Here is a 26,740-nt window from a genome sequence, read left to right on the forward strand (position 1 = left end):
AAGAAAAGAAAAGAAAGAAAGAAGTGAGCAAAATAGAGGCAAACCAAGCTCTCTCCTCCCCTCATAAAGCACATTTAAAGTCAGATTTCTAAACATCTGAGGACAGTGTCTCTTTCGTGTCTTGGTGAGATGAAATTATACTGAGTTTCCTCTGATGAGGTCTTTTCCTCCCCACACCCTGTCAATTACCTGCCAATTAATACAATCGAGTAACCACCTTACGAACAACTCTTAATTTTGATTGTCAGGTTAATACTTTTCCTCCTCCACCACCCTATGATTTCCCAAATTTTCGAGCCTTGAGCTTTCCCACCTCCCCCATCACTCAGCTGAAGATGAGGCAGCGCTGGAGGGAGTGAAGAATATGTATGTGAACTTCTGATGAAGGACTTCTGCCTACTTCCTTCCTAAATGTAGTAGTCAGATAAAGCAAGGTCAACAAGAGCTGGGTAAAAAACTTCTCCAAGCTGTCATGTCAGAATGGTAGTCTGGGTGACAATGAGCTCCTGAAGAGATCTGGTGTCTCCAGAAAACAAAGCCCCTTTGTTCAGTAAGCTCAACGTTCCAACACCTCCACACTCATTTCCTCTATTCTCCAAGCCCCACCTGTGAGGAAGTCAGGTGGGGCGAGCTGCTGCACCTGCACGTTGCTGTCTTCCAGGAGGAACGCGCACCTGTGGCGCTGTCCATTTTTGTCCCAGTGACTGGCTCACCTCAGACAGAGGGGGAGTGACCAGAAGGACTGGACACCCTTTCTTATCCTTCCACAAGCTATGTGACCCTGAACAAGTTTCTTCATTTCCTTCCACCGCTGTCAAATGGAGATAATGATGCCTACATTACAGGGATGTTCAGTTTAAAGGAAATGCAAAGAGGGATTACTAATAGCTGACTCCAAAGATGGGCTCTGTGGAAGGCTGCAAAGAGTGATTGTGGCCAATTCTCCTAAAAAAGTCTGGTTTGGAGGTTGAAATTCTGAAATGTGTCAGTGAAACATAAATAAAAACTACATGAAGTTTTTTTTTTTTTTTTTTTTTAAAGAGAGAGTGAGAGAGGGGGGAGAGAGAGAGAGAGAGAGAGAGAGAGAGAGAATTTTTAATATTTATTTTTTAGTTCTCGGCGGACACAATATCTTTGTTGGTATGTGGTGCTGAGGATCGAACCCGGGCCGCACGCATGCCAGGCAAGCGCACAACCGCTTGAGCCACATCTCCAGCCCTACATGAAGTTTTCCTAAAATTTGTCCTTTGGAAACCATAGAGACAGTGAATTGTGAATTCTGGAATCGGATATGTTTGGAGAACATAGGCATAATATTCTGGAGACTCACATTGAACATTAGCAACTTAATGTTCTGTGACTTAAAGTGTGTAACAATGATTAACCCAATATTGGCCAATTTATTTGACCTTGGGACCCTTTCATTCATGTCATATGTTAATACAATTTGAGATATGAATTGAGAACCTAAAATAGGAGTGTTCCATGGCTATGCATTAGTCATTATGAATTATTATTTTTACTATATTTCATGAATTATTTTTTATCCTATGATTAAATAGTGTTTAGATTCATGGCCTTATTGCAAAAGCTGGATTCTATATCTCCTGGATTCAGATATACCATCATTTGAACATTTTGTTTAGGGGATAAAAGGTCATTTTGGATATATGTGGGTTATTATCTAGTCTTCTGGTACTCAAGATCATAAGGACACACAGAAAAAAATAGAATTATGGCTAAACTATTTTTCACCACCCTCAGCTGAAGATGTATGAAGATATTTGTCTTTGTCCTAACAGCTGTACACACCACTCTACCTTCATCCTAAAGGACCAATGCCTCCTGAGTTTCACATCCAGTGGCAGATTGAAGTGTGTTGTTTATATGTCCTAGACACTGTGTATGTATTTTTAAATTTAATCCTTATTACAACATTTTAAGTTAGGTATGATTTATTCCATCCTATAGATGAGGAGACCGAGGTTCGAAGTAGTTAACTTGCTTACATTAAGATGTAGAACTGGCATCCAAAGACCAGATCTATTGACAGCAAAGCTTGTGCTCCTTCTAATCCTTATATCACCTTCACTCCTCTTCCCCCAGATGTTTGGGATTTTCCATGTGGTAAGAGTGCATGCACCATAGCTTTTCTTACTCCATAAAATTACATCTGTCTTAACAAAGAAAGAAAACCATGTGTGATCATTTTAATCAATGCAGAGAAATGGCAAAATTCAGCACTCATTCATGATAAAAGCTCTCAGCCACTAGAAACATGCTTGAATTTATAAAGAATATCTAAAAAAATTAAACATCATACTTAGTAGCGAGAGATTGAAAGCTTCCTCTCTAAAAAATCAGAAATACAGCAGATATCTACTTTTTCTTCTTTTTCACACTGTACTGAGGCCCTAGCCATGGAAATCAGGCAAGAAAAAGAAATAAAAGTCATGGTGACCAAAAAAACTATTGCTCAGAAAAATTAAAGGATATAGTTAAATGGGAAGTTATACTGTGGTCATGGATTATGAGGCTCAATATTATTAAAATGAAATTCTCCCCAAATTGATTTATAGATTAAGCATATTCTGGTTTGTTTGTTTGATACCAGGGATTGAACCCAGGGTCACTCAACCACTGGGCCACATCCCCAGTTATTTTTTATATTTTATTTAAAGAGAGAGTCTCGCTGAGTTGCTGAGGGCTTTGCTAAGTTGCTGAGATTGGCTTTGAACTAGCCATCTTCCTGCCTCAGCCTCCTGAACTGCTAGGATCACAGATGTGCACCACATGCCTGGCCAGATTCAGCATATTCTTTTTTTTTTTTTTTTAATTAGAGTGAGAGAGGAGAGAGAGAGAGAAAATTTTTTTAATATCTATTTATTTTTTTAGTTCTCGGCGGTGGACACAACATCTTTGTTGGTATGTGGTGCTGAGGATCAAACCCGGGCCGCACGCATGCCAGGCGAGCGCGCTACCGCTTGAGCCACATCCCCAGCCCCTCAGCATATTCTTAATCAAAATCTCAAGAAGATCTTTTTTAAAAAAATCGAGAAACTAATTCTAAAATGTACATGACAATGCAAAGGACATATTAAGTTGGAGGACTTTCCCCACCTGATTTCAAAATAGTTGTTAAAATACTAGTCATCAAGATAGCTGACATATTGGCAAGAAGACTGACATATAGATTGATCGAGCAGAATAGAGAGTCTGGAAATACATCCACACATATGGCAATAGGAGGTTTGTGATAAAGATGCCAAAGCAATTCAATGGGAAAAGGAAAGTTTCCCAAAAAATGGTGCGAAACAACTGAATACTGAATAGAAAAAAAAAATGAATATCAACTCTTATTTGCCATCACATATAAATATTTACTCAAAATGACCATAAACCTAAATGTAAAACATAAATCCAGAAGAAAACGTAGGAGAAAATTTTTGTGACCTTGGAGTAGACAAAGATTTCTTAGACATAAATGACTAAATTGGTTGCATCAAAACTTAAAATATTTGCCTTCAAAAAATACTGATAAGAAAAGTCAAACCACCAAATGGAGAAAAACATTTTCATTATACATATATCAGATAAAGGGTTTGTTTCTAAAATATATAAAGAACCCTCATAACTAAATAAAAAATATTTAAATGGTCAAAGCAAGCTAGGTGTAGTAACTCAGGAGGCTGAGACAGGGGGATTGCAAGTTCAAAGCCAGCCTGAGTAACTTAGTGAGGCCCTAAGCAACTTAGCAAACCCTGTCTTGAAATAAAAAGGTCTTGGGATGTGGCTTAGTGGTTAAGTGCCTCTGGATTCAAGTCCCTGGTACCAAAAAAAAAAAAAAAAACAAAAAACAAAAAACAAAAAACAAAAAAACAAAAACAAGTCAAGGCATGTGAGCAAATGTTTCATGAAAGAAGATTTAAAAATAGGCAATGAGCACATGAAAAGGTGTTCAGCAGTATTAATCATCAGGGAAATGTAAATTAAAACCACAACACACTACTATAACCTTTAAAAAATGGCTAAAGCCAAAGACTGATCATGCTAAGTATTGGTAGAATGTGGCCAATCCTGTTCTCATAAATTTGTTGGTTGTGTAACTACTTTGAAAAATAGTATGGTACTTTCTTCAAAAGTAAAATATCCACATCCCAGTGACTTGGTCATTTTACTCCTGGGTATTTGCCAAGAAAAATGAAAACCCATGTTCATAGAAGGACTATACATAAATGTTCATAACAACCTTATTAGAAATAATCCCAAATAGGAAACAACTCCCAGTGTTCAGCAACAGAGGACTAAATAAAAAATTGTGGCATATGGATGTAAATAGAATGTTACTGAGCAATGTAAAGGAACAAACTAGTGCTACATACAATAATCTGGATGAGTCTTAAAATCATTATGTTGAATGAAAGAAGCCAGACACCTACCCCCACCCCCTGCCATACATCCACCTATATAAAGCCTTTTTTTTTTTTTTTTGGAGTATCAGGGATTGAAAACAGGGGCATTTAACCACTAGTCATGTTCCCAGCCCTTTTCATTTTTTAATTTTGAGACAAGAACCTCACTAAGTTGCTAGGGTTTTGCTAAGTTGCTGAGGCTGGCTTTGAACTTGCAATCTTCTTGCCTGAGCCTCCCTAGCTGCTGAGATTACAGGTATATAAAGCTTTTTAAACAGTACACTATAGTGGTAGAAAGCAGAAGAGTAGATTAAGGGATAGACTACCTGGGGGGCACAGAAAAGCTTTGGGGGTTATGGAAATGTTCACTATCTGGATTGTGGTGATAGTTCATGAAGGTGAACATTTGGTAAAACTCAAATTGTCTGAATTTAATTTTTGCAGTTAATTGAATGTCAGTTATATCTTAATGAAATTGAAAAATAAAAAATGCACCTGTCCTGAACCGATTTGTTCTGAACTCCTGGTTTCCTAAGAGTGAAATCATCAATCAGGTGAAACAGTGAGAGGGTTTTAGAACAGAGGAAGAGGGCCCACCACCACCCAGGAAGGACAAAGAGGGGCAGGCAGGCTCGTTTTCTATTCATAAAGCACTCTTGGCTTTAGAGCTCAAAAGGTTTTGTAGCCAAGGGCTGAAGAGTCTTTAATGGGCATTGTTCCACTCTCCTGGAGTCCTGGAGGACAAGACTTGGAGGTGCTGAAATGCACGGGCTGATGAAGATGCAAGTGGGTGGTACTGGGAGGTTGAATGACCCAGTAGGATAAGGGGCGTGATGCTGACACCTGGAGCTGCCCACCTCCGCCTTGACCCACTTCTGTTTGGTATTTTCATCAGTGACTTAGATGAGAATGCAAATGACATATTTACACTGAGCAAATATGGATTGGGGGGTGCTCAATTGTGGAGGCCCCACAAAGGACAGATCTTGGGAGGAGAGGATTTGGCCATGGGGGCCCCTCCCTCGTCAGTGGGATGCTTACTTTTTTCAGCTGGCTGGCTTCTCTGCCATTGAAGACACAACCCTCCATGCTCCCCTCCAGAGGATGAAGCCCCCGCTGGATACCAAATGCTGGTGCCTTGATCTTGAACTTCCAACCTCCAGAACTGTGAGTTAGATATTTCTGTTCTTTTTAAATTACCCAGTCTGATATATTCTGTTGTAAACAAAAGACCCACGCCAGGCTTGTGTGATCTGGGGTTTCTCCTGAGACAAGGGCAGCAATCGGAGCAGGAGAGTGACAACGTTTGGATTCGTGGTTATATAGATTTATCCCGGAGCTCGAGAGGAGTCAGGGAGGCAGAGGAGGCTGGACACCTAACAGAGAGAAACCAGGGCCTGAGATGGATAAAGGGCGAGGCAAACTTGCTCTCAATCCTGGACTCAGACCCTGTCACATGTTGTGTCCCAGGAGGGTGGAGGCAGCAGTTCTCGACCTCTTGTCCCCCAGCCCCACCCTCCAGCTCACACTATTGCTATCCTCATCCCTGACCTTCACAGTGAGCATTGTGTGTCTGGGCTTATCTCTGTCCGCCCCAATCCTTGCCCCTCATAAAAGCATATGGATTTTGGTATCATCGTATCTGGCTACAAATCTGGCTCCATTACTTCTTAGCTATCACCTGGGGCAAGTTACTAAACTTTCTGGGCCTTGGTGTTCTCATATAATGGGGGTAAAAGAACCTCAGTAGGATGATTGTGAGGATTACATGGGTTTTGTATGTCAAGTGCGGGGTAAATTTTAGGCTTTTTCTCGGCTTTTCCCCCAATGAATCAGAATTGGGTTTTGGTCCTCAACCTTTGGGACCCAGAGGCCAATAATAAAGTTAGGAAATGTTGGAATTGTTAAAAATCAAACAACGTCTAGGGCCAGGATATCTCTAGATGGATGCAGGTTCCAGTGCAATCCCACTGAGCCATCAAAAAGAGCATCATAAAACTTTGAGAGTGTCGAGGGCCTCAGTTGCCCCTCGTTTGAGTAGGATGGCGGGGGGCAGCAGCAGGAGTTCCCTCTCCTGCATGGGGCAGGTGTCCCTTCTTAGAACACTTCACTGGGTGCTTCTTAACTGAGAGTGATCTTGCCCTCCAGGGAACATTTGACAATGTCTGGGAACATTTGATTGTCATGACTATGAAGTGTTGCTGTCATCTGGTAGGTAGAGGCCAGGGATGCCTCTAAACAAACCACAATGTGAAAGGCATCCCTTCAGAGCACCAATTACCCAGCCCCAAATGCTGAGATTCAGAAGTTTCAGGCTAGTAAGAAAAAGGGATTCTAATCACAACTCCATCATTAATAGCTGTGTGATGTTAGGTGTGTTACTTACTTCTCTGTTTTTACACCTGTAAAATGGAGACAGTGATAAGAGTTCATATCCCATAAGGTTGTCATGACATTCAATGAGTTCAACATAAACCCCATGTTTAGGTCAGTGACTGGGTCATAAGAAAACCCTTTGTAGGAGTTGGGTCTTGCCAGGTGTGGTGGCACACACCTGTAATCACATTGACTCAGGAGGCTGAAGCAGGAGGTTCACAAGTTCAAGGCCAACCTCAGCAACTTAGCAAGGCCTTAAGTAACTTAGTGAGACCCTGTCTCAAAAACCAAAAACAAAAGAGCTAGGGATGTGACTCAGTGGTAAAGTGCTCCTAGGTTCAATCCCCAGCACATTGGAACGGCCACCAGGATCTGTTCTCTGGACTATGCATCCTCATTCTCTTCCATTGACACAACTCCTAGGTTTTTTACGTACTGGTCTGTTTTCTGGAATTGATTCTGTTAGTATCAGTTTTAAATAACCCCCTTCACCCCAGGATTGTACTGAACACATACAGTGCTCAAAATGCAAGGGGGAGCAGCCTGCTGTGAGCCTGGCGCAGATGGGCTGATGGCTTTCTAAAGAGGCCCGTGCTGTCCCTGTTGGCTTACAGTGGGGACTTCCTGACCTTCCTTTAGCAAAGGAGGGGTCTCAGGAGGGTGTCACAGGGAAAGTGGCTCTCTGACAAGTGCTGGATAAAAAAAGAGTTTTCACCTCCGCCTGCAAATTCAGTGAAACAAAACCCTGCTTTCCTTGAGATTAAGTGCAGCAGTGGCTGAACCTCACAGAAAAGCCACTTGGCGCAGCAGGAGTCCTGGCACCTGCCTGCTCCTTTCCTCCTCCTCAGTTGTTCATTCCTTTGTTTACATCATCTCCTAAACTCCTCAGAGAATAGCTCCTTCTAGAAACAGGATCCTGTGGAAAGCCTCCTTTGTCTAAGGACCACGATGTCCTGTGGAGCAGCTGTTTGGCAAATTAAACTGGGGACCCTGTTGCTGCAGGTAGCAAGGGCAGCCTCCCCGGAACTTTCCTGTGTCCCGGGGGAGCCCACCGAGGCACTCTCTCACAGACCTCTGAGGGAGCCTGTTAAACCTTAATGCCTTCAATTTGGCCCAATTAACCTCACGCTGGGCTAACTTCTGCCCTTGGCTACGTGTTGCCAGCAACAACTGCATCAGGTACAGTGGTAGGCAGGTACTCCCAGAAACAATTTTGGTATACTAAAGGCAAAAAGCGTTAGTCACATCCTCCAAGCACAAGAGGATAAACAACCCCCCTTGGACATGCTGATCTAAAGGGCACGTTTCAATCCACAAATTGTCACAATAACCAAATAAAGTGGAAACGAAGCACACACTGCTTCCAATGGGAGGATGGTTGTTTTTTGTCTTTTATCATCAGTTGCCTTCTATTTGCAGGTCTTTTCTTACCCAGTGTTCTTTGGGAATCTTTCCCTCTAGGTTTCTCCTTGTGTTACAGAGCTGCCCTCCCCAAAGGGGCTCTGAGAGTCTGCTGTCCGCTTTTGAACTTGGTGTCCTGTTGAGGGATCCGCCTCACCAGCACTAATGACCTTTTTTGCTGGTATTTGAACCATGCATGGTTTGTGGCTGAGGCCCATGGTTTACAACTCAAGGATGGGAGATGGCGTAGAACACCTGGAGAGTTGAGGTCTACTTCTCTACTCTCAGTGTTATGTAGAGGGAATAAGAGCCCGGATTCCAAATCCTGCTCCCCAGAACGCTGGGGTCCTCTGTGGGTGACAGTGGGGGTATTGAGAAAAGATGAGCAAATTCTAGCTCCTTTTTCTGATCAGAGACCTCTACCTTGACATATTTTTAACTCTCTTTCAGAAAAGTGCATGGATCAGTGAGAGTTTATGAACTGAACACAGCTGTGTGACCAACAGATCCAGAAATGCTTCCAGGCCCCCAGAACCCCGTCATTCTCCCTCACAGAGAGAGGGGGGGTGCTCTCCTGGCTTCTAACAGCATATCACTGATATATTGCAATCAATCATTGTGGCTCTCCCCACAGTATTTTTATTATTTACTATTTATTTAGGTACTGGAGGTTTAACCCAGGGGCACTTTACCACTGAGCTACATCCCCAACCATTTTTTAAAATCTTGAAACAGGGTCTCACTAAGTTGTTTAGGGCCTCACTAAGTTACTGAGGCTGGTCTTAAACTTGCCGTCCTCCTGTCTCAGCCTTCTAAACTGTTGGGATTCCAGGTGTGCACCACCATGATCAGCTCCCCATAGGATCTTTAAAAACATTTTTTTTTTTTTTAAAAGAGAGAGGGGGACAGAGAGAGAGAGAATTTTAACATTTATTTATTCTTAGTTCTAGGCAGACACAACATCTTCGTTTGTATGTGGTGCTGAGGATCGAACCTGGGCCGCACGCATGCCAGGCGAGCGCGCTACCGCTTGAGCCACATCCCCAGCCCCATAAAAACATTTTTATTTTAAAACAAATACAGATTCACAGAAAATTACAAAGAGAACATGGACAAGCACATGAGGTTTTATGTTCTTTTTAAATATTCAAAAAATATTTTTCTTTGAAGTTTAAAAACCAGTGGTATAGTAGAATCGGATTTCATAGGATTGAGTCCTAACTATACCCCTTAGTATCTTGTAACCCCTTGACCACAGCAGGTGAGGACCATACTACTTTTTCTGCTATTGGTCGGATTCAATTCAGAGAAAGCTTATGACCATATGAGTCACCTGTAGATATCACGCTGAGGCGCGTGGAGTGCTAGAGGGAGGAGCCTTCTGCCAGTGCTTCCCTGATTGCAGCTTTGTTTGGTTTCTAGTCAAAATACAGCGAGGCACCCTGCTCCTCGGCTCTTCCAGGGTTCCTCTGCCTCCCACACCTGCAGCAGCATCTCCCTCGAGCTGTTTGGGCAGGTGGAGTGAGGAGGTGTTGTAGCCTGGGCTGGAGGGCCAAGGAGCGCTGACCAGGCAGGCTCCGGAGGTGTGTGTCCCTCCCAGACTGCCCAGACCTGGCCTGCCCTGGGCCTTTCGCCTGTGGGCTGGTCATTGGGAAATCACTGCTCCTGTGCCACCTGGAAAGGCCACCACAACCCCTCCCCATTCTGAGGGAAGGATGTGGCTCTCCCCTTATTAAAACAGAATTCCCACTGGGATAGGTCAGGCAGCCCTCAAAGAGTGTCCTTACCCAATCCAAAGGAATTCAACATCCTCTCATTAGTGGGAGGGGAGCCAAAGGCCACTCTCGGCCCTGAGTCAACCTGAGGACAAAAGCCAAGCCCACGTGACCCATCTCGGAGGCCTTAACCTGGGCAAGCAGATGCCTGAAGTCACCTGAGAGATAAAATCTGGAAGGGCCAGATCCACCAGTGTTAACAATGGCTGTAGGTTGGCTCCTGTCCCGCACTGCCCACCCCAGGCCATTATCACCTGCCACACCTTCAGACCTGGGAAGGGGGTGCGTGGGCAGCTGCCTTAGGGAACCTCCTCACAGACCCTGCAGCTCTTCACCACGGCCTGTGCCCTTCGACTTACCTATCTTACAGAGCACGTGATCCTAGCAAAATGAAACGTCTTCCTGGGACCCAGGTTTCCACCCTGCCCATGTCACTGTCACCAGAAGAGGGGCTCCGGTCTACCCCTGCAGAAGATGCTCTGTGTGCTCTTGAAGGGTGTGCACCTAGCCCCGGGGCCTCCTCCCTGTCTTACAGGTGCTTTTCAGTTTGAGAGCTTCCCTTGGGCCCACCCTCTGGGGGTTGTCAGTTCAAAGGTGGATGTAGAGGAAGGACCTGTTCCTCTGGTTGCCGGCTATCTTTCAGGTGTCAAAATGTGGCACATACATACCAGGGCCACTTCTGGGGACTAGAGTAGGATGGACCCCGTCTGTACCTCAGGCAGATGCACGATTCTGGGGATTATCTCCCATCCTGTCTCAGTGGTGAATCTCAAGGGGGCAAATTTGAGCTGAAGTCCAGGAAGCTTGGCAGAAGAGGCCCTCAGGTTGGTGGTGCTAATGATGGTAACAGCAAGAAGAGATGGCAGGGAGACAGGCAGTGAGAACACGGAGTGAGGACCAGGCACTGGACATCCTCCTGCTACTGATGGGAGTCACTCATGAATGCCTATATGCATGTGCCTCGCACGACATACTTTGCATGTATTGAATCCTCCAGTAACCCTATGGAGGTCATCATCCTAGGGTTATGATGTCCTTCGTCCTTCAAGTAGCTGGCCTCAGGTCATGTAGCTGAGTACAGAGCTGGAATGAGAACCCAAGTCCATGTGACTCCAAGCTCCTCTGCTTTCTCTGCTTCCTGGTCCCTTGTCTGACAGAGAGAGACTCTTAACCTTCCTAATTTTCTATTCTGGACAGAGTTTATTCTCAGCTGATTGCCTGCTATGTTTGTTGAGAATGACTGACATCCATTAAAGCTTAAAATGTCGCCCATTATGGGGATATTTGTGCTTTAATGGGAGTCCGAGAGACGAGTAGTAACCAACACTTAGTTGGTTCTCACGTGATGATGGAGGATTGCAGTTGTGTTCACTGTTTGTGTTCATTATCTCATTGTTTTATAGCCACCTTTCTAAAACTGGCCTGTGCATCAGAGTCACCTGGCAGGGGCGGGGGTTGTTAACACAGATGGCTGGGCCTCACCCAGAGTTTCTGATTCTGAAGGTTTAGGTGGGGCTTGAGAATTTTGCACTTAAAATAAATCCCAGGTGAGACCAGTGATAATGGCCAAGGAACCACACTTTGAGAACTACAATCCCAACGGATTAGAAGAGCAGTCATTATTGTCTCCATTTTTTAGATAAAGAACTTGATGTTCAGGGATGTTAGATGATTTTGTGGTTGGGCGATAGTCATCAAGAGCAGAGGTAGAACTTTAAACCCAGCTATGACTCCACATCTCATATCCTATGCCATCACTTCTTAACAGTTCTGTGCAGTATTGAGATTACTGCAATGATAGTACAAAAAGAAAAAAGTTATATGAGCTCCTCTGGATTGCCTAAGTTACCACCAAGACCTGAGTGCCACCTGCTTTCCAGGATATGCAGGTGCATTAATAACTTATTACCCCAGTGAGGTGGGAGCTGGGCCCACTCACAACATAAGACGGGAAGCAGGCCAGACTCAAAAGTCCACGTGCACAGGTAGGCAGACGGATCACACACAGCTGTTGTTTCTATCCAACAGTTTGCAGCAAGAATTGGCCAGCAGAACGAGAACTGCTCTTCAAGTGGAAAAGGCTGAGGTCTTAGATGGCCACAGTTAGAGGAGGCTTTCCAGGTCACTTGTGACCAAACTTTGCTTAAGTTTGAGTCCAACAACCCTGAAGTACCGAAAAAGCCCTAAAGCTATCAGTGCCCAATTGACCTGGGCGCTCGGGCATCCTCAGCGTCACTGCATTCCGGTGGCACAGGGACCCAGGCTGAATCGACCACTGAATCCAGGGTTGGCAATTCTGTTTTGGCAAAGCTGGACACCTACCTAAAAGCCCTGGCTTAAGGAGTTTTTATTCAATTTAATTGGTTTAGTTTGGACATATCAAGAAACACACTGAAAATAATTTCAATCAATACTCAAAGGTTGACGGATTTTGTTGTTTTAAACATAGAGCTGTACTTTAAAAAAATTTTTTTTGTTTGAATTAGTCATACATGACAATAGAATGCATTTATGCAGTTTGACATATCATACATAGATGGATATAATTTCTCACTTTTCTGAGTGTACATGTTGTAGAAACACATTGGTCATGCAGTCACATATATACACAGAGTAATGATGTCTGTTTCATTCTACAATCCTTCCCATCCCCACATGCCCTCCCTTCATTTCCCTCTACCTAATCTAAGGTAACTCTATTCTTTTCAAGTGCCCACCCCTTATGTGAATTAGCATCCGCATATTAGAGAAAACATTCGGCCTTTGTTTTTTTTTTTTTTTTGTACTTCTTACATTTAAGAAGTGCTGCTCTATCTATATTCCCCCTCTACAGTCCTAATAAATATATGTCCCACATTGGGATCCCAGGGATGGAGAAGGCAAATCCCACTGTGTGTGGGGTGCCCCCTTTCTCCAGCCTCCAAGTACCATGGCTTTTCTTTCAGAGGTGAAACTGAGTGGCAAGAACATGAAGAAGAGCTTTGATAAATGGAACTAATGAACACAAATGGCAGTAAATTGAAGTAAAAAGGTATCCGGAAAAAGGAATGTTCCTACAAAGCCCTGGTATGGCAGGGTAAAGGGTCACAGGCCCCCGTCTCACCCTTGCTCCCTGGGTTGGGTTGACCCCTATCAGGGGTTTACAGCCAGTGGTCCTGGTGCAGTGGAAAGGGCTTTAGATCTGAAGGTGGGCTCTGTCCTACCTTTCCCTTGTTGTGTGACTTTAAACCACTCACTTGGTTTGATTGTCTGTAAAATGAGGATCGTGCTCAAAGTGCTGCCCCCAAAGTGCAGCTCACTTGAATAATGTAAGTGGGAGCTCGTCTAACTGTGAAGTGCCAGGCCAATGTTCCCCCGTTTCATCTGTCCTTTTCAAAACCCTAGCTGGCTGCACCACCAGCTTCTGGAATTCTGCCCCTCCCACCCCATACACAGGGCAGCCACTTGATCCCCACCACTGTGAGGGGTCAGATCCTGGAGGCCACATTCCAGGGCTCCCCAGGGAGGGTAGATTCTATCATGCTAGAACTGGGTGGGGCCTTGGAGGGTTTCTGCCCCACCCCTCCTTATGTGAATGCAGGAAATGAAACCAGAGACTCTGGACTATGACCTTCTTCATGCCATGAGGGGAGTTAGTGACAGATCCAGGAATTACTAGCTGGGATGCTTTTTCAAGAAATTCTCTCTTTTCCCCATTCTTTCTCTTATATGCAAAAAATGGAAAAAGGCACCCGATTTTCTGGAAGTCGGAGGACCACTTGAGAGGGAGAGTGAGGCCCACAGAATAGCAGGGAACTCAGTCCAAGAAGATGCAAAATGCTAAACAGAAGTCACACAGTGCTCTGGAGTGGAGGGCAAAAATGGCAGACGATAAAAGGAATGAGCCCATGGAATATTTCCAAGGCCTTCAGAGGATTTGGAAGGAAGGCTGATGTATTCCTATTAAGGATATGCTCAGAGGATTCTGAAGTTCACTTTTTCCACCTATTTTTTACCTATCAAAATAGTAATTCCAAAAGATCCTTTTCAGGGAGGGGTGGGGTGGGGAGCTGTGAGGATAAGTGGGGTGAGTCATTGCAGAAAACCTGAGCAGAAGGGTGGAGACGGGTCTGACGATGTGGAACAGGAAAAGCTGGGTCCTCTGTTAGTCATAGGATATGTCAATCACATCACCTTGGCAAATGGCAGTGAACCTAGAAACACCTTTCCCACCGGGATCAGGTACCCAAGTCTTAAGACATTTTGAATTTAAAGAAAAATTATTTGGCTGAAAATTAAGGGTGCGTTAAAAGGAGAAACATTGGGGCTAGGGTTGTGTCTCAGTGGTAGAGCGCTTGCCTAGCTCGCAAGACACACGGGGTTCCATCCTTGACACCACATAAAAATAACATAAAGGTTATTGTGTCCACCTACAATTGAAACAAATATTTAAAAAAAAGAAAGAGAAACATTAACCCCAGGAATACGTAGGATCCAGAAAGGTTAAGTCCAGGAATGAGGTTTAGAGATAACTATTTAATTTCTTTTTAGTTTATGAAAATCACATCAGAAATCCATTTGTACATGCCATTGCATAAATTTGGGGGGCAGGGGCGGTGTGCTGCAGATCAAACTTAAGACTTCATACATGTTAGACAAGCGCTCTACCACTGAGCTACATCCCCAGTCCTGTATAACATTTTAACTGATAAATGGTTTCAGATGTTCAAACATGCTGAAATGTATCAGTAAACACAAAAGCAGTCCAAACAACTTCTTCACATCATATGCCATTGGAGGCCTAGAATTAGTTTTTCATCAGTATAGTTTAGTTAAGAGATTATTGGTATTTAGAAATTTGACCTAGCTTCAAGAGCAATGAGGTGAATTAAATAAAAATGAATCTCGATTTTGGATGCAGGATCACAGGGCTAGAGACGATTTTTAACTTCATTTTAGTTGACGTGTTATATAAGTGAGGTAGACTTTGGCTCTAATAGACAATTTGGTACTGTGTTAGTCAGCGTTGCGTCACTGTAACACATACCTGAGATAATCAACTTATAAAGAGAAAAGGTTTACTTTGCCTCACAATCTTGGAGATCCTAGCGCATGACTGGTTGGCACTGTTGCTCTGGGCTTGTGGTGAAGCAGCACATCATGACGGGGGAGAAGGGCTGGGGTCCCACTATGCCCTTCAAGGGCAAGCCCCCCTCCCAATGACCTAGAGGATCCACCACCTCCCCATAGCTCCACACTGGGAACTAAGCCTTTAACACAGGAGCCCTTGGGGGACATTTCACATCCAAACTAGCAGGTGCTGATCCTGGAATGTATCTCCAAGGAAATGCCCTGTCTGGTTGGTAGTCCATCCGATGAAGCTAAGTCAACCTCATGGGACAGATGCTTGATAAGCAGCCACGCCCTCGGGCTCCGACTCCAGAGGCAGCTAGAGAAACCTACGCATGATTCATATCGCTTAATCCATGACTCTCAAATCATGACTTCATTCCCACTAAATAGCTCGGCAGTGTTTCAAATCTGTGACTTTGTGGCACCCAGGGCAGTTCAGGGTTAGGAAAGAAAGGCTCTCTCTGTTTTCTTTTCAAACCACGTGCCCATGTGCATCTGGGCGCCTGCCATTCCCATGGCACATGAGATGCCCTATCCTTTCCCCAGCAGACTCCGTCCCATGCACAGGGGCGACTGGATCATAGCAAGAAGGTGTAACTACACGAGCCGCATCAGGGCACGTTCACTTTAACAAGACCTGGGTTTAAGGGTGCTGCTGAGTAAATCTCTCCAAGTTTCCACAGCCTGGCTATTTGCCTGTGTTAAAATAAACTGGATGTGTCTACTCCACTTTGGCTTCTTCCAAGCAGAGGGCAGGAGCTAGGAGGAAGCTCCCTGCCTGGGTCACTTCCTCTCCCACTTCACCCATGCCAGGAGCCTGACTTGCCAAGTCTTCCAGAGCCTCTGAAGAGGATCCAGTAGGAAGTGGGCACGCCCCCGCCCCCTCTAGTAACCTGACTAGACTGTTCCACCTGCATTGGCTGAACTCTTCCACGTTTAGACCAAGGGCCTCAGATTTCCTTTAGGCAGGTAATTAGTTAGCCCCTGACTAATCAGTGCGAACTAGTAGGGAGAACTGTTAAGATGAGCTAAAACCCTCAGATCTGACACACCCTTGTGGGCAGTTGGGGCAAGTGGACCAAATGGCTATCTGTTGGATGAACCCTCCTAAGACAAGAGACAGAGAAGCCCAGCTTTGCTGGAAGGTGGACACAGCTTTCGTAATTGGCAGATAAGTACCTCTCAGCACCAGGATGAATGACAGGGTGGAACAGGCATGGCATGTAAGGCTCTCTCACCCGCCAAAGAGCTGCTAGTGGTTACTGAGAACAACTTGTGAAGAATTGTGGGGCAGCCTCCAGGCTCCCTGGAAAACAGATCTGTGATAGGTGAGCTGGGTCTGCTTTAGGCCCAGGCTGGAGGAATGGCAGCTTCTGGCCTCCTGGGGAGGTCTGCCTTACGCCACAGCCAAGAATCCTGAGATCAGTTCTTCTAGCACAGACTCATGTCAAATTTTACCTGTACTCCAGTCTCCAGGGGTTTGCCCAATATTTAACACCAACTAAAAGAAACTAGTTGGGGCCAAGCTCTGATGGGGCATGGCTTGGAAAACTTGGGGAGTGCCCTTGAACTTTCAAAGCTTCCTCAGACTTTTCCTGTGTACACCCACCATGATTTCCACAGAGGGGGGTGTCAGTGAGTCTTTTATGTTAAAGGGGAACTGAACACTTATTCACTTGTTTTGAGAAATGAGGTAGAAGGGAGGAGTTGTGGAAGCTGTGACTTGTCCAAGAGTAATCATGAAGGAAGAAAAATGCTCTTTATCATGTGTAGCAGCGTCAAATGGAAAAAAAAAAAAAAAAAAGCAGGCCAGATGCCTAAGTCCCACCTGGAAGACAGATAGGTGATAGAGGAGGTGGTGAGACAGGTGAGAGGGAGATCACAGGGACACTGAACAGGTGGGAGTCCAGCATGACTTTTCTGGATTTTCTTCTTATACGGTGAGGATTAAGGGGAAAAATTGGTAATTTTATTATATGGGTAGCAACAAAAGAACCTGACCTACAGTCAGGGGACCTCAGGCTGGTTCTGAAAAGGTCCGCTTCACCATTGAAGACTTTTCTTTTCCTCCTTTAAAAATAACTCCCACATCTATAAACCTACATAACTATAGAACTGGACTATCGAGTGTTGAAGGGTTTTCTTGCAAAACTAAAAGAAATTGGTGTATGTGTGTGTTTGTGTGTTATTCCTGAATATTATAGGAACTACACTGGTATATAATTTCTAAACCATAAAAATTCATTCCAATTAAACTTGCTTTTTTTCTCCATTCTAATGTTCCTCCATAAAGCCCTTTGCCCAATTATGACTTTTAAAGAAACCCAGATAAATTCTTTTCATGGCCCAATTATTCTTTGAAGAATAAAGAAAAACAAAATATGCCCCTTTTTTCCTTGGAAAATTTGCTGGGCTGTTTTATGAATTGAAACTCTTCAAATTAAATCATTTTGTTTGAAAGAAGCCAGAACACACATTCGTTCTCACATTTCCTGCCTCTTGGTGGGGTGAGGGACCTTTCCAGTGAATCGCTGTGCCCAAGTTCTACGCGTTCTGGTCTGCAAACCTGTTTTCCGAGCCTTCCCTCCAGTTGTTTGTGGAGAAACAAGCCTTTCATGGCAAATGGAAACATATCCTGTGTCAAGTTCCCTGTTCTTGACTCTAAAATTAGAACATATTGGGTGGGGGAGTGGACTCCTGGAGGGGGTGGAGGACTGACTGTACTTCCTCAACGCTCCAATTAGATGGGCCCTTCTACCTAATGTGGTTTGCTTTTATTTTTTCCTGAAACCCAGGGAACTTTGTAAGAAGAGGAAAAGGGAGATGTGTTCCTACGGAGGGTGTGAGGAGAGAAAGCTCTCGTTCTTGGTTGGCAGTTTCTATTAAAACAGGAAGCTCCCACACCACCCCATGCCTCCCATCTCATAAATATGCTGGATTTCTGTTTTCTAAAGGAAAAGTGAAAATGGTAGTGGATGGAGGGATGGATGGAGGGATGGATGGATGGATTGCATGTGTATTGAACTATGGGCAAGTTCTGAAAACTTGAATCTACCTCTGGATTTTCTCTGCAAATCAACCTCCTCCTATCTTATTCTTCCCAGTGTACCTGTCCCAGGACACTGGAGTGGCCCGCCCTTTCGATGTTTCTGAGCAAAACCATGGGGATGAGTGTTGGTTGCCAGGGCCACAGAGATAGAGGAATGAGAGACAGAAAAGGGCTCGTGTCCAGGTACATTGTGCTTCTACCTGGGGCTAGAATGCCAGTTCTCCTTGCCCTTTGGCTTTGGCATAAGGGAAGGAGGAAGTAGAATAAGTCTTTGTCCTCAGTCTCAGGTAATGTGAGCAGTTTTGCTTGGCCGGTTGAAGTTGGCTGGACCATTTCATGCCAGTTGATTTGTTATTTCCTCGTTTGTTTCTTAGGGCATATTCCTCTTCTTGTCCAAGGTGGTCGTATAGCCTTCTGTTGTGCAGGGCCTGCACTTTCCTTATCCAGGTTCCTCTTGAGGGCATTTTACAGTGGAATGTAATCAGAGTTCTACAAACATTTGAACGAGTAAATTCTCGCAGTGTGGAGTTACTGACAACCACAATGTGTAAGATGCCTATCCCGGCACTGCCAACGCAGGCCTGCGTGGAAAGGCGACTCTGGCACCTGCAGCTTGCAAGGTGAGGGAGAGGACCGTAACTACTGTGGTGCCAGGTGGAAATGACACCCAGTGACTGCAGAGAAGTGCAGACAAAGGTGTGTACAAACACACACACACACACACACACACACACACACACACACACACTGAGTTTCTAAGTCCAACTCTGCTCTAGACACACAGTAACAAATGCAGTTCTGGGGCTGGGGATGTGGCTAGGGGCTGGGGATGTGGCTCAAGCGGTAGCGCGCTCACCTGGCATGCATACGGCGGCACGGGTTCGATCCACAGCACCACATACAAAAAAGATGCTGTGTCCGCCAATAACTAAAAAATAAATAAATAAATATTAAAAAAAAAAACAAATGCAGTTCGAATGCTTTTTTTTAGAGAATTTTTAATATTTATTTTTTAGTTCTCGGCGGACACAACATCTTTGTTTGTATGTGGTGCTGAGGATCGAACCCCGGCCGCACGCATGCCAGGCGAGCACGCTACCTCTTGAGCCACATCCCAGGCCTTCGAATGCTTTTAAATCCAATAAATACTCATTTCTGAGTGTGTTGCAGGTTTTGGCTCCCCTACTTTTGAAATCAGACAAACCACCCCAGAAGCCACACTTTAGAGGGGGTCTTCTCTCTGCAGTCTTTGTAGAGGCTTTGAATATGATCCAACAAACACCCCTTTGCTCTTTCCCGTTCCTTACGACCCCTGGAGATGTGAGTTAGCAGCCCACCGCCATAGAAGGGTTTCTCATTAGCAAACCTATGCGGTTGGCAATGCTGGTTAGTGATTGTAGGAAGACAAATAAAATGAATCTCAGGTGAGGCCTGGGCTTTGCTCAGGTAGCCTCGGTGAGTACTGTGGGTTGTCTATAGAACAAGGCTTGACATCTGGCCCTAGGAAAGGGGTGAGATGATAGAAGAAAGAGGAGGAACCACATTTACTCTCAGTAAATAACAGATGGAAAAGGCCCAGCCAAGTTCTATTGTTTGCTGGGGGAGGGGGGAGGTGAAGAAGAGGGGGATGAGAGTCTGGAGTCAGCTTTGGAGTCACCAGAAGAGCTGGAAATCGTTGGGAGAGTTTGCTGCTCTGTTAAACAATTGAGATGACGTTGCCAAAGGGGAAAATTTCAAAATCTGAATCATGTTGCAGAAGTTCTTTGCAATCCTCTTTTCATTCATTTGACATTAAAATGTGGCATAAACTTTGGGTAGTTTGGAAACCTAATAACACCAACAAGTCCCAGGGGAGCCCGGAAAGGGCCCTAGCCTCTAGAAACCCCCAGGACTCTGTTTTGATGGCTGGTTTGAATCCAGGAAAAGGAGATTGCTTGGTCTTTTTTCTAAATATTTTATTTTATTGGGCACAATATCTTTATTTAGTTTTATGTGATGCTGAGGATCGAACCCAGTGCCTCACATGTGCGAGGTGGGCGCTCTACCACTGAGCTACAGCGCCAGCCCTGCTTGGGTATCTTCTGTGCCTTGTGTCTGGAACCCAGATGGATAGCTGGGGAGGACAGTGGTCATGGGTACCTTTCTTAGCTTCACCTCTGAAACTTGTCCCCAGGACAAGGTGGGCCTTTGAGAAACTAGAGAGAGCTATGGACATTTCCTCATGTTGGCCCCCATTTAGTATTCATGAGCACCGGAGTGGGGACAGTTTCAGAGATGTTGGGGATCCCCTGAGTCCACTCATGGGCCTTAAGACTTTCATTATTCCTTTGCTCTCAAGATACCCCCAACTCCCATCCAGAATCAAGTCTAAGTTCTAAACCATGGTTCAAATCTTCTGCAGTATGGCCCTCAACCTCCCCTCAGTCCCACCAAAGCAGGAGAAGGGGCTTAGTTGGCCCCAGGTGCCTGGCAGGATCCACCCAGCAGAGCTTCAGACCCAGCCGCTTGGTGCTAAAAAGTAAAAAGGAAATTCAAAGACTCAAAGAGGGAACAAAATGAACTTAAAAATAATGAGGATGATTATAATACACATTCCTTGCACGTGGCAAAGAGAGCAAAGTTTTCTGGCAAAAGCCACCATTGTTCATATTTATGTAAAACTCTAGCCCCTTACGGTGATTTTGACTCTTCTAGCCTCCCTCTCCCTTTCTTAAACCAGAGGGTTCTTTGCTCTTTTCAGAACAATTTAGGCCTTGTTCTCATTTTTCACTTGGGATGTTAAAAAATGCTCTCGGGAAACAGTCCCACCATTCAGAAATTCCAAATATATCCATGAGCCTTTATTATTCTTCAAGGTTACAGGAATTTTCCTTGGAAACTATTTGCATTTGAGTAGAATTTTTGCCTTTCATGTCTCCTCTTGCTTTTGAAATGAGTCTTGCTAAATTGAAGTCTCTGAGCTTATATTTACTTATTTATTTTGCCAAATCTAGTCTGTCTAAATATGCTTTGTCATTAAAAACCCAAAAAAGTAATTTCAGGCTCTCCTCCTGAATTTCCTTGTAAAAATTAACTGGGCAAGATGTGACAGTGTGCCATTTGTAACCTTCAGCTTCGAGCTGGCGTTGACATTAGAAGAGGAAGCCAAGTGAACATAAAAAGACATCTTTTGGCATCTTTTTCAATAATCTGAACAAAACCTCGAAAGCCATTCCATCTTCTGGTCCCAACTTTGTCAATTAGACCCCAGAATATGCCAAATTTTAGATGCTTTTTTATCTTCAGGCTAAGATGCTCCTCCAAAGAGAATGGAATATATTGGGTGTTGCCAGCAGAAACTAAATCACATACAACTTGAGACCCCAAGGGGAGAATGCTGTGGGTCTTGCTCCTTGCCTGACATTTTGGAGTGGAAAATAACAATGTTGGCACAGCGACATTGTTATTTTCTCCCAGATGGCAAGTGTCTTCACCCCAGAGCCACTTCTGTATCCAGCAATCTGTCCTGCCCAGGCACTGCATGAACTGTGGAGCCCAACATGGCACTGGGCACTGAAAACAGGCTCCTGGAATACAGCAGGGTACCCAGGAGGAAGAACTGCTCACCATCTTCCTGGGAATCAGAGCACTGTGTCACTTTTCAGGGGGAGACCACATGGAGCATTATTGAAGGAACCATCAAGAGCTGCATAAGAGTAGAAGGTCATTTCTTCTTCCTGACATTGATCCATAGTTCCATAGTCTCCACCTGTATCCCAAAGATGCTCCATGTGCTCTAGTTGGGTTGGGTGTGACCAGGTTTGGTGGGAAGGTCACAGATTTGAGGTCACATGATCTGAAGTCATCATACTTTCCTCCTTTAATAGCTGTGCATCCTCAGGCACACTGCTGAATCTCTGTGGACCTGTAAAATGTGGACATAATGTTTGCTGTGACTTCCTCTGGGTTGCTATGAAGCATAAGTGAGTTGGTGGCAATGAAGCCCTTTGGTAACCTATAAAATGCCACAAATCGGGGGTGGTGGCATTCTGACTGGGCTCTGCTGAGATCTCTACTCTTCAAAGTTGCCCTGGCCTCCAGATAATTCATTTTTGGCTTGTATCAACTGAGAAATTTGAATTCATAGTTATTTTTTTGAGGCCCATCAATCTGATCTGGTCTTACCTATTTACCTGCTTCATCACAGGACCCTGGAAAAGACACCTACCTCCCTGTGCCTCAGTGATTCCCTCAGGAAAACTGATCTAGTTATGTGTTAGTTGGCTTTCCATCATAAAATACCTGAGATCATAACTTATAAAGAGAAAAGGGGGGCTGGGGCAGTGGCTCAGTGTAGCTCACTTGCCTGGCATGTGTGAGGCACTGGGTTCGATTCTCAGCACCACATATAAATAAATAAAATAAAAGTTCATCAACAGCTTAAAATATATATTTAAAAATAGAGAAAATAATTGTTTTGGATCACAGTTTTGGAGGTTCCAGTCCAAAACTGGAATATCCATTGCTTTAGGCCTCTTCTGGGCATGCCTGACAGGAGTAGCAGGAGTGCTTGGTAGAGCAAAAAGCCACTCTATCTCAAGGCTCAGACTAGCGTCCCATAGTTCCTTTCAGAGGATCTTACCAAAGGTCCCTTTACTTCCCAATATTGCCACTTTGAAGATCAAGCTTTTAATACATGTGCCTTTTGGGAGACATTGAACATCCAAACCATAACAGGTACACAACTCTGCCTGTTTCAAGAAGACCCAAAGAGGGCAAATCAAGTTCATTCACTTGGCCAGCATTTATTAAGGGCTAATTCTTGCCCAGCACTTAGGATAGAATCATGAATTAAAAACACAACAAAACTCCTGCCCTAGAAGAAGAGACAGGCACGTGATCAGTCATGTCCAGGTTACAAAAGAAAAACAGGGACAATGCCACAGAGCCCATCATGAGTCCTGCACAGGAATAGCAGGATTAGAAGGGCTCTTCTTGCCAGCCTAATTCCACCAATGCCTGTGCTGTGCTGGTCTAGAAGAAATGGTTAAAGCAGGAACTTTCTCTCTTCTTGCACAAAGTTGGTTCCCCTTAAGCCACAGAACCACGGCGCAGGGGGTTTCATCCTTCATGCAGTGTTCTCAGGCTTAATGTCAGGGAGTGTCTTGAGCAGCCCAGGGTGGAGGTTCCCTATTCTGTACTAAACATAGGGTGATGTTACTCCTTTTTTGCTGACTTGCCCCCTGGAAATTATTTCTTACTGGGGCCAAAGTAACACTCAACAGTTTCAATAAAGGTTGTGGTGAATGATCCACCTGCAGCACACTTGGGGGAAGTCAGCCAAGTCAGCTATGGCCTGGGGTTGACCTTCCCTGACTCACCAACTTGGGAACTTCCCAGTTATACCTTCAAATAGGATGAAGAGGCCTCCTCCTAGCCTGTGCCTGCACCTACGGAGGACATCATTTGGACTCTTATCATATGTAGGATGGGCAAGGGGCACTGGACAGGTAGATGCCATCGTGACAATGATATGAACATTCATTCATTCATTCTTTCACTCACTCTCTCCTCCCTCCCCCAATGATAGGAAAAGGAAAATAAATGCACAAAAATTGTTATTAGAACTTTTGGTCAATTCAAACTTATGTCTCTGTCAGACTATTGTTTTGGCTGTCTTGACAAGTCCTGCCTGGTTGGGGACCTGCATCTCTCTTTAGAGTATGGGACCATTGTTTTAGCTTTGGACATCAGCAGAAATTCTCAAGCAAAATAAAAATTCCAACTTAATTTCTGTCACTCATTCGTTCATTCTTAATATGATTCGACAAACACATTCTGTGCCTGGGACCATGCCATGGTGCACTCCATAAGGAGCAAAGCTGGCATTTGACTCTGAGTTCTTCTAGGTGGCCTGGGGGGACCCACCAATTGCTGGTTACTTGAAACCTTTCAAGAACATCTAGATTTGAAGACTCCAACTAGAGCACAGTTGTCCTGCACTAGTGCAGGGCTACAGACAGGTGTAGCTTCACATTTGTCACAAGGGTCCCACATGCTACCAGATCCAAAAGTGCCTTTGAGTCATCTTTTATAACCTAACCATCAGGATTGTTTTAGTGTCAAGTGTATTTTGCTGACCTCTGATTCTTTCGCAAGTACAAACTTAATTATACTTCTATTTTAATACTAAATAAACACATGGTCTAAGATAGAGACAGAGCCCTATAATCAGAATATTTGTTAGATGCTATCTCATTATTTGACCTGACTGAATTCAGACCATTTTCTAATTTTTTTAATAGAGTAATTCATCATTCTGTGATATTGGATATATACATTTGTGGGGTGTGTGTGTGTGTGTGTGTGTGTGTGTGTGTGTGTGTAAGTTTTTTCCTTTTTTGAGAATGTTTTTATTATATTGAATTTTGCTAGAATTTTCCGTCTTATCCAAAAAAGGTGCCCACTTTCCTGGTTTTCATGGATAATGCATTGAAATATTCAGTTTAACTTGATTTTTTAAAAATGAAAATTCTTATTTTTTAAAACTCTCAGCCTGTTCTTGGCACTGCCAATGATAAACATTCGACTCAGAATGTCGGCCTTGTTCCTGAAGTTGAAGTCCGTGTGTTTTGGTTTCCTGGGTATTTTTTTTTTCATCTAATTAAACCTTAGCATAGATGAAAAGTTTTGATCTCATGCAGGGAAAAACACCAGAGAATCTTCATTGTTGCCAAATATTACAGTTATAAAGTCTTGTAGTCTAACCCCGGCTCCCTGATGTAATATATAAATCTCATTAACCTTATAAATATGATTTTCCAAGAGCAAGAAACTTTCTCTTCTTCCTTTATTATGTCTAATTTGCATACCAGCACATAGTCCAAGTGTTGGCAGATAATAATATTTTAAAGGGCGTTGAAGTATAAGAATAACTACGTACTTGCAGATGTGTTATGAAATATACCCTATTAGTCACTTTATATTTGAAAGGCAGAAAAATAGGCACCTAGCAACAGCAGGCTGTCACTCAGGATTAGAGAAAAGCCACTTTACTGCCAGGAGTTATTACCCCCTCTTTTGGGGAATGCCAGGCTAGTATATTTAACTATACAAAAGATCTCACAAGGAGACTTGGCTGTTGATTGTCCATATTCATGGTGAATGACAGTAATGACTTCCCCAAAGGATCCTTTTGGTGGTAGAGAAGATAGGGCTTATTGGGAGCTTTCCAGACGCGTTCATAAGTCAGTTCTGTGCAGAGAGACCCAAGGCTCCACTTGTAAGCTCCTGGAAAGCCACTGGTCTTTCCTCCTCCTCTTTTTCTCTGAGCAGATTCCTAAGAGGGTCCCCAACTCTGGAAATAAGAATCAGACCCTTAACACCCATTCGGGATCCACCTTCCTCCACCAGCCATGGGGGAGAGTATATAAATGTGGAGCTCATGTTAGAACCGGTTCAGACTGAACTTTCAGAAGGTTCTTTTCTTGCACCAGTTAGGACAGGGGAGAAGGAGTAGGAGGCAAGTGAAGGAGATGAAGAGAAAAAGGAAGGAAACACTCAAAGTGACCTTCATCTGGGAACCCTGAAGGCACTTGCATCTGGGCCAGTGTAGTGGGGGGCTTCAGGGTCCCTAAGGTTGTTCTTGTGACATTCACTGACCCCTGTGGCAAATAGGAGGTCTGAGACTGAAGACACAATCCTAGCCTTCAAGAGGGGGCTGAGGTTATGGCTCGGCGGTAGAGCGCTCGCCTAGCACGTGCAAGGCCCTGGGTTCGATCCTCAGCACCACATAAAAATGAATAAATAAATAAAATAAAGTTATAAAAAAAGGAAAAGGTCTTAAAAATATTTTTTAAAAAAAGAAGTTTCCTCTTAGAAAGCTTAGCACTTTGGGAATGTTCCAGAGGCAGGATTTTCTCTTTGTGTCATAACAACTTGGCAGCTGGCAGAAATTCACATGTGGTCAAGTTAACCTCTTGCCTTCAAGTCTTAGCTTGTTTCTTTGCATGTTGGTTATGCAAAGAAATATAAAGAGGTGCCATGAGATGCGGTGAGGATTCATATACATGGGGGAAGCCAGGGCTGGAGTGGAGATGGACTTCCCATCTCTTCTCAGTGGGGCAGAAAAAGAAGGAAGATAAATAAATAAATAAATAAATGGAACAAAAAATGGTCTCTATGAGAACTACATGGTGGTAATATTTTCTCAGCATCATAATCATGCCATGCTGGGTGCAGTATCCCATGCCTGTTATCCCAGTGGCTTGGGAGGCTGAGGCAGGAGGATTGCAAGTTCAAAGCTAATCTCAGCAAATAAAGCAAGGCACTAAGCCACACAGTGAGATCCTGTCTCTAAATAAAATACAAAATAGGGCTGGGGATGTGGTTCAGTAGTCAAGTGCCCCTGAGTTTAATCTCTGGTACAAAAAAAAAAAAAAAAAAGAATTAATGCCATGGAGAATGGTTAAAATGGCAAAGTTTGTGTTATATAATACCTAAAAATGATATAATATGCCCCAAATCATGAAGTGTGCATTTTAAGTGGATGAATTGTATGGTATCTGAATTTACATTTCAAACTTTTTTTTTTTTTTTTTAATGGTATCCACAGGCAAATGTGTTGGTTTGTGTCT

The sequence above is a fragment of the Spermophilus citellus genome, assembly GCF_964194105.1.
Source record: "Spermophilus citellus genome assembly, chromosome: 5".
NCBI classification, from domain to species: Eukaryota; Metazoa; Chordata; class Mammalia; order Rodentia; family Sciuridae; genus Spermophilus; species Spermophilus citellus.